The sequence below is a fragment of the Etheostoma spectabile genome, chromosome 15 (assembly GCF_008692095.1).
Source record: "Etheostoma spectabile isolate EspeVRDwgs_2016 chromosome 15, UIUC_Espe_1.0, whole genome shotgun sequence".
Classification (NCBI taxonomy): Eukaryota; Metazoa; Chordata; class Actinopteri; order Perciformes; family Percidae; genus Etheostoma; species Etheostoma spectabile.
In genome coordinates, this window is record NC_045747.1 from 13,967,909 (window position 1) to 13,975,819 (window position 7,911).

A 7,911-nucleotide genomic window follows, 5' to 3' on the forward strand; every position below is an offset into this window, starting at 1 on the left:
TAATGTTGTGATAACAAGTTACTTTCTTTGATCAAAGAACAGCCATGTTGTTTTCTCAAGTGGGCGAGGATTGTGTCACACGTGAACATCTGTTTGGCAACAGTAAAAGAGATTTTTGGAATTCTTTAATGGAAGTGAGCTTCTTACACAAGACTGCGGCCCTCTGGGAAATGCAAGCATCGAGTTTATACTGAGACAATTAAACACACCTCTCCTGTTATAATCACTCAAATTCTCAATGTATTCTGAAATGTTTCACAGCTACGTGCTTTGTGTCTGAGAAACTGGTGGCAGCCTGTATGAATGCTTTCTCACACATGTACACCAACATCGCCTTCAAGTGTTAAACAAAAACAAGAAACCTTTTTTTGGCCTGTTGTCAGAGAGGGCTCGGTTAAATCAACAAGAGTCATCTGGCAAGAAGAGTCTGTGCTGTTGCATAGGTGTGACACTGTCCCTGCCTGTCTGTTTGGGGAGGGGAGAACAAGGGTGTTCAGGTTTGCTGTAGTGTTACTTCTCTGGAGCTACTATTGCTCTGTGCCAAGTTGGAATCCCCCAAGCCATGCATGGCTGGAACTCAACCTTCACTGCAGTGATGTCATGAAGTAGATGGGTGTGTTGGAGAAAGCTGATCCTCCTGCCTCCGAGCAAAGGCTTGGGGCTAGAAGCAGGCGTTTGACAATTGCACGCACATACAGTACAGTATGGTGTGCATCTGTATTGTTACTGAAACGGTAAGACACATAATCACTAGATTAGGCTGTGGCGCTCTAGGTTACAGTATAGTTACTGACATAAGCATATAGCGGCGCTTTTATGGTCCTCTTATGTCTCATGACCTGTTGGACACGATGTTGTTTGTCTTTCTTGTATCTGTATTTGGGGTTGAATAAAGAGATGTAATAACAGACAGGTAAGAGTGATTAAGGATAGAAACAGATACTCCGAGTGAGGGGAAAGCCATAAATCTTCTGTTTTACATCCCCTCTGCCTCCCCCCTCATTCCCTCTCTCTGCTCAGATGAGTGGGGGGAATGCGAGTGAGTCAGTGGAGCGGTGCTGGGCCTTTGCCTAGTGACAGACAGTCTCCTGTGTGCTGCTCACTTCAAAGCGCCGCTGAAACCTGACTAGCTCCTTGTAAATAGGGCTGCCTGGCCCGAAGGCCCACTTCCTGCGCTTAACTCAACTTAATGGCTTGTTTGTTTGGCTTTGCACCGAAGCAAAGAAACGAATGAAGAGCGAGAGAATGAAGAGAAGCGGCATGGGGTGGGGAGCTGGTGGTGAAGAGATTGTTTGAGGGTTTAGGAGAGGAGGGGTTTGGAGGGCATGATGGAAAAGTTGGTAGTATTTGGTTGCTTTTGTCTTTCTCCAGGGCAAATCAACAAAGGGAGAGAAAAGAAGAAAACAAACGAGGAGTGACTGTGATTTTGTGGATATTTCAACTGAAACCTTGGATCTCAGACCGTTCAAACTAAATGGAATCAGATGCTCTGCATTTAAGTTATGCCAGGAAAAAAAAAAGCTTTTCACAAAGTCCTTTTCTCTCAGTAAATCTTAATGTGTTGTGCTTTTCTTTTTCTTTTTCTTTTTACATAAACATTACCTGGTGGACTTCTCAATACATGCAGAGAACTAAGATATCTGGGTCGATAAAGTAAACATCTACTGTATCAAACTAATCATATTAAGAGGTGGTAGCTGTCTTAAGTAGATCCTTGTCTCTTTCATGTTGTTGCCCAGTTTTTCAGTGTCAGCCGTCTCCCAAGTTGTTGATCTCATATCTTAAATCTTGCATGCAGACGTTTCCTGCTTGCTTAAAGGCAAGAAGGGACAAGCCGAGGATTGGGGGTTAGACAGGAAGAACGCTCCTGGAGTTTATATGATGTCTCTCTTATTGGGATAAGACCACGGCATGTCAGAAAGGGAACATGCTGTTAGTTGTGAGTGCCGGTGTTCCCACTGTTGCTGTGGAGCCTTTCTTTTAATTTGAACAAAATTGTATCATGCCTATGAATGGGGTTTGCAAACACACAAAGGGAGTCAAGATCGAGGAAAAGAGAAAAAAAAGAAAGAGAAAAAACTTGTAGTAAGTCTGTTTCTAATCAAATTTTGGCACGAACTCAGGAGGACTCATGCTCTGCTGGCAAACACTGGATTAGTTGCAGTCATACATTATCCTAACCATAGGCGAGCAGCTGAGATTTTCCAGAGCACATACTATATCTATCTGTCTCGCTCTCGCTTTGAATCTCAACAGGCAGTGCAAAATGTTCTTTCTCCTCCTATCACTGCTTTCAGAGGCGGCCACTGCGAGTGGGATGGAGCATAACAAGTTGGCAGGAGACCGAAGGTTTAAATGTGCATTTCAGTTTCTGACTTTGATTCAGGGCCTCAAGCCATAAATACTGGTGCTGACAGTCACCATGAGGAGGTGTCCTGCTTTTCTCCATTTATCTTTGGTCCACTAAAATCCCTTTTTTTTATCTTGACAGCCTTCTTACTCTTGTTGAATTCAGAGCAATATTTTTCACTGAAAAGTATATATCATACCACAGTTATTTTTTACTGTTGAAAAACTATAAAATGTAATATATCTTAAGGAATTCATTTCTTTTAATAACACTATGATGGCTCGTCCTCCTATCTCTTTAAGGCTTGCATCGTGTCCAGCTGTACCTAAATCATTGAACTGCTATCATACTTATTTGCCTAAATACTCGGATCAACATGTGGGCTTCATATTGGAGCAGAGAGCAAATATAGTAGAACTTGTGGAAAGGAGCTCAGCCCATCAATCTTTTTGACTTTACATTCTTGGTGGTTCGTTTTCATGCCTCAGGCGCACCATTTGTCTGGGATTGTATTGCTCATAAGTGCACGGACCACTCAGGGGTGACTTTGACAAGGTAACAAGGCTGGTAGGGGCTACTAACTCTACAATGTTAGGGGAGTTTATTTGCCCTCTGTCCTGGAGGGCAAGGGTGCACTGTATCAGGGTAGAAAATGAGGGAGTGCCTCGGAGCCTCTCCAGCTGCTGAGCAGAGAGGTGCCGACAGCTGCGTGACAGATATTTTGGGAGCCTGCAGCACGCCTGGGATAATAATGGGCTTGATTGGGAGCAGTGTGTGTGTGGAGGGGAGGTGAGGGAATGGGTAATGTGCATCCAGACACCACAGTGTGTACACAACCGCGTCACTCTCGTAAACGTTCGGGGTGAGGGTGCAAGTAGAAAATGACAGCACGAGCGTGGATGGAGTGTCTGGTGTTTTAAAGCTACTGCTTTATGTCATTGTTTTATAACTTTTTACATTTATTGAAATTTGAGGATGGTTTAGTAGTTTGCATCATTTGTGCTGAGCAGCCATAGAAACTAGACAAGCGTTTACCTGTTATCAGGGTACATCATCATGCAAAACCCCCTGCACAATAGTTTGGTATGACAATATCTGCGGTTCTCAGACATGATGCCACCGAGATGGATCACCTTTCACGGTATGAATACACTGATAGCCCAAAGCATTCTGTTCAATGTGTCATGTTTCATCCACGTCTTTTAATTAATCTAGAGTATGTTGTGCACTACTTAGTACAACTATTTGGTCATAATTTGACCTATGTGCATAGACATTTGGAATAATGACACCTTTAATAAATTCAATTTGAAATTCTTGGACCTGCAACCTGACCAGAGTTTTGTTGGCTAGTCATTCTTTATCCATATTTGAATGCATCAGGGGCTAAGAAGTGAGTGTTTAAAGCCACACAATTCGACAGCTGTGCAAGTAGTTACTAAGTGTTTAATTGATGAGTCAATTAACCCCCTGCAGATACATTACATGGCAGTAAAATCTTTCTTATTGGCCCGTTAATGCAATCATGCAGCACTCTGAACACCTGCATTTCCAGGTAAACAAGGTATGTTACACACAACGACGAAGCTTTAATCCTGTCTGTGGCCAAAGTGGCTCTCATGTGGGCCCCAGTAAGGCCTCAAGCTTTGACGATGACTTATTGAATTGGCTCCTCTCTGGCTAGCGCCCCCCCCCCCCGCCTGTTTTAATGGAAGCGCTCTTAACAGCACTTCTGAGGAATTTACAGCCCTGGCCTCGTTGCTCTCTCGTCCAGGAAAGGAAGGGAAGCACACTGCAGCCTTGTCTCTACAGAGCCAGCAGTGGAAATGTACAGCTTCAGGCAAGGTGGCAGCAGAGCTCCTGTGTGTGTGTGTGTGTGTGTGTGTGTGTGTGTGTGTGTGTGTGTGTGTGTGTGTGTGTGTGTGTGTGTGTGTGTGTGTGTGTGTGTGTGTGTGTGTGCGTGAGTGCGTGAGTGTGTTTGTGTGTGCCCATCTGTCTCTCTATATGTGTGTGTGTATGTGTTGGCTGTATGTGCTTTTTGAGCTTGTGTTCATGTTTGTAATCCAAGTGAATGAGTGAGTGGTTGAAGGAGGGCTCCAATTCTGTAGGTTCTCTCTGTAATTTCACTCTCTGCACAGCGTAATCGCTTCCATGTGGGCCCTCACCAACAGAGTGGTGGAGGGGCCTCGTTTCAAAGGTGGGAGTTAAACACATCGACTCATACAGGCTCACAAATGCTCTCTCTCATGGAAAAGGACTGTAACTTTTTCAATAATGTATCAAAAGGCCAGAAGATTACTTATAATATTTATAATTATTCCTTGGGGAGGTTATTAAAAATGATATCTGACTGGCTTTTACTTTAACCCTGTGTAATGTAATTTTTTGTAGCATCTTAGAGTTGGATTCTAGAGCAGAAAATACTGTGCATAACATGTTTTGCCATTGGCATATAAAAAAATAATATGTAATGTCTCAGACCTTTGTGCAACCAGATACAATCTTAATATTACAAGCTCTCACTTTGTAAAATAGCAGGAAGGCCGGTATGCCTACTTTATGCTCCTTAGGGATTTTCTGTGAAATTGAGGAGTATAGTGGTTTTCCTTTGCATCCTGTGTTTATTTGGCTCCCACTACACTTCACATGTTCAACTGTTGGCCTGGGATGCCCCGAGGACTGCTGGGCCCAGACAGTCACGGTCAATGTGTGAAACTAACAGAGCGGAAAACAGGTCATTTTGCACAATAGGATCGGGATTTAAAGACATCTCCGCAGAGCTCATCTGCCAGTTCAGCCACAGGGACGAGAAACTATTAAAAGGTACAAGAAATCCTGATATGAGAGAGATGGTATTATTGGAAGTAAAATGTAAAGACACGGAGTTCAAAAATCAACATTTGGAGTTCAAGCACTTGATTCAAAGATCTGATTACTGTAATAAGTACTGTCAATGTTGATATGGTGAACAACACCCCCTGCTGTTTCAGCTCATATACTGCTACAATGCACTCTCATTGGCACACGAGTTAAGCATACAAAGAAAGCATGATTAGCATTAAACATGCAGATATTTGGTGTCCTGTTAGTTGTGACCTTGCATAAATCAATGTTTACATGTTGGAAGAGTTTTAGTTTGACAGTCTATTTCCCAAAAGAAGGCCCTTTGCAAAAACGCATCCACTTTAGTGGGAATAGTGAGTGTTGGTATGGCCACCAGGCCTCTCAGCTCTACTCAGCCTGAGGCAACGTGTGACTTTTTATCCTGTGAGCTTGGGAGCTGCTGTGGGAAAAGTCAGGGGTCACTGGTCAGCCTAAGTGTTACATTTTTCACAGAGCCTTGGAAGCTCCATATTATTCTCACTGAAGAGTTGCATGTGTATGTGCATTGTGTTATAAAGTAAGCCCGAAATGTCAATAACTTCACCAAGAAACAACTTTGTAATTGAGAAGGCGTGAGTGGAAAACATTAAGCGGTGCAGTGGAGAAGTAGAACGTTTTACTTTAATTTTTCTAAAGTAAAAGAAGCTATTTCACAGTGTAGAAATACTCTCTCACAAGGAAAAGTCCCGCAGAAAGACATAAGTGTAATATAGCCTCTTATTAGGGTAAAGTGATTGCACCTGGGGGGGGCGTGTCCTGTCCAGGCAGGAGTGATTGTGATGTCCTCAGGAGCGGATTCTTGATTGGGACTTCTGCATTAATAACTAGAATCTGCAAGGTAACTATAAGTTAAATGTTGTGGAGTAAAAAGTACAATATTTACTTCTTAAATGTAGAGGAGTAGAAGTAGAAAGTAACAAGAAATGGAAGAAGTAAAATAGGTTCCTGCTACTACTGACAACAACATGAGGCCAGTGTAGTTTTCCCACTTAAATTGTTCTTTACACTTAAAATTCTTAATTCTGTTAACAATGATTGGTCCATAAGGGGGTACTCAGTGTTTCTCTGTTGAGAACAAAGCATCCCTGTCCCCTATAGGGTGTATGAGATTTAGTTCTAAAGGTCACCATGAGATGAAACAGGGTTTTATTAAACCATGACAGGATGTAGCTGAAAAGATTTACTGTAGGTTTGTAGATATATGTGTACTGCAGGTTTGGGGGAACAAACGCAAGAGCTCAATAATAACATTTTAAATAATAGATCACCTTCAAGCAAAAGCTTTGCCTGAGTAAAGAGAGATTATTGGTACCATGAATTTAGTTGTTTCATAATAGAGGATTTAATAATGACAGGAACGTTGATGCTTCAGTGGAAAGTATACTATGTTCGTAAAATGAGCTTACAGAGCGTTGAGAGCATGTGAGAAGCTGAACTAGGAAGAAATACACAGCTTGCAGGTAAATAGTTGCCCTCCAGGTGGAGCCAGAGCCAGGTTTAGATCATGACTGTCAAATGGACAGTAGGATTCCTTTTTTAACCCTTTCACTGCTTTTTTTTTTAGTTTTATGGTTGACCACATTTTACACTCTGCCCTTTACTGAAGAACCCAAACCTGATTGTCACATTAGCATCACATGCGGCAGCAGGTTTTTGCAACAAGCAAACAAGGAAATTTGACACCAGAGGCCACTGCAGTTCCCCTGCACACGCCTGTTCACACAAGGGCAATTATTGTTTCATATGTCATGATATTAGTAGTCTCGCTTTGCCAGACCCTCCTCCAGGCACTCACGTTTTCTGATATGTAGACATCTAATATTGATGATATATTAGTTTATCCTTTATTTGTTAATTGACTTATTTCTGCACCTTTTGTTCACTATTATTAGTATTGAAAGATCATGATGTTGAAAAAGCAAAACATGCTATTAACATGTTGTTTTTAGCATAAAATACGTTGTTATTCACTTTTCTTTTGTCTTGACTTGCCCTATTGCCTATTCTAACTCATTTATTATTCAATGCATTTTTTTTTCATTAGTGTGATCACTTTTCCACCATTTTTAAGTCAACTATTGTCTGCAATTTTAATATATTTTTAATAAGCTTGCTGGCAGAAGTAATGGGAAGAACTAATTCCTCAAACAGATCGAGAAACGTGGTTTAACTATGTTCACACCAATTAAAATTAGTGGTCAGGTTTATATCTTACTTCCTAAATTGTATTTACAGTACAGGATGCAGTTTTACATGTGTACTGTGGCAATATGAGATATGCATGCTTTGCATAGAACAGTTTTAGAGAATCTCTGGTCATAGTCCAATGTTGTCATGTTTATCATTCTGTCTTTCATAGGAAAATGATTAATCAGTTAGCTTTTTTTTTACATTTTTTAAAAGCTAGTGGTTAGGTTGCATGTTGCATCAGTTTCACTTTTGAAGCACAACAGAGATTTCTATCTACAGACCAAATCCTTTCTTCCTTTCTTCTGTGAATATCTCTAGTCTCCATCTATCCCCTCCTGTTTAGATTGAGGAGTCATGGTGGATAGTTCCGGAAAGATAGGAGCCTCTTAGCTTTATCACAGCATAAAACTAAACAGTTGTTCAAGGACAGAGAGCAGACCAAACTACCTGCACACATACCATCAACTGGTAAAAGCTGCAGCATGCAA

At 41.5% G+C, this 7,911-nt stretch overlaps 1 protein-coding gene across 2 annotated transcripts in view; it reads left to right on the forward strand.

Annotated features, from left to right (window-relative positions):
* The first annotated feature begins 6,017 nt into the window (after positions 1-6,017).
* mylk5 (myosin, light chain kinase 5) overlaps positions 6,018-7,911 on the forward strand; it is a 13,683-nt gene continuing 11,789 nt past the window's right edge. Inside the window, exon 1 of one of the 2 annotated variants that reach the window (XM_032537484.1) lies at positions 6,018-6,071. The gene's annotated coding sequence lies outside the window, so the exon portion shown is untranslated. Of the gene's footprint in view, positions 6,072-6,184; positions 6,204-7,911 lie in introns of those variants that run through there. The other variant, XM_032537485.1, reaches the window with a different exon arrangement.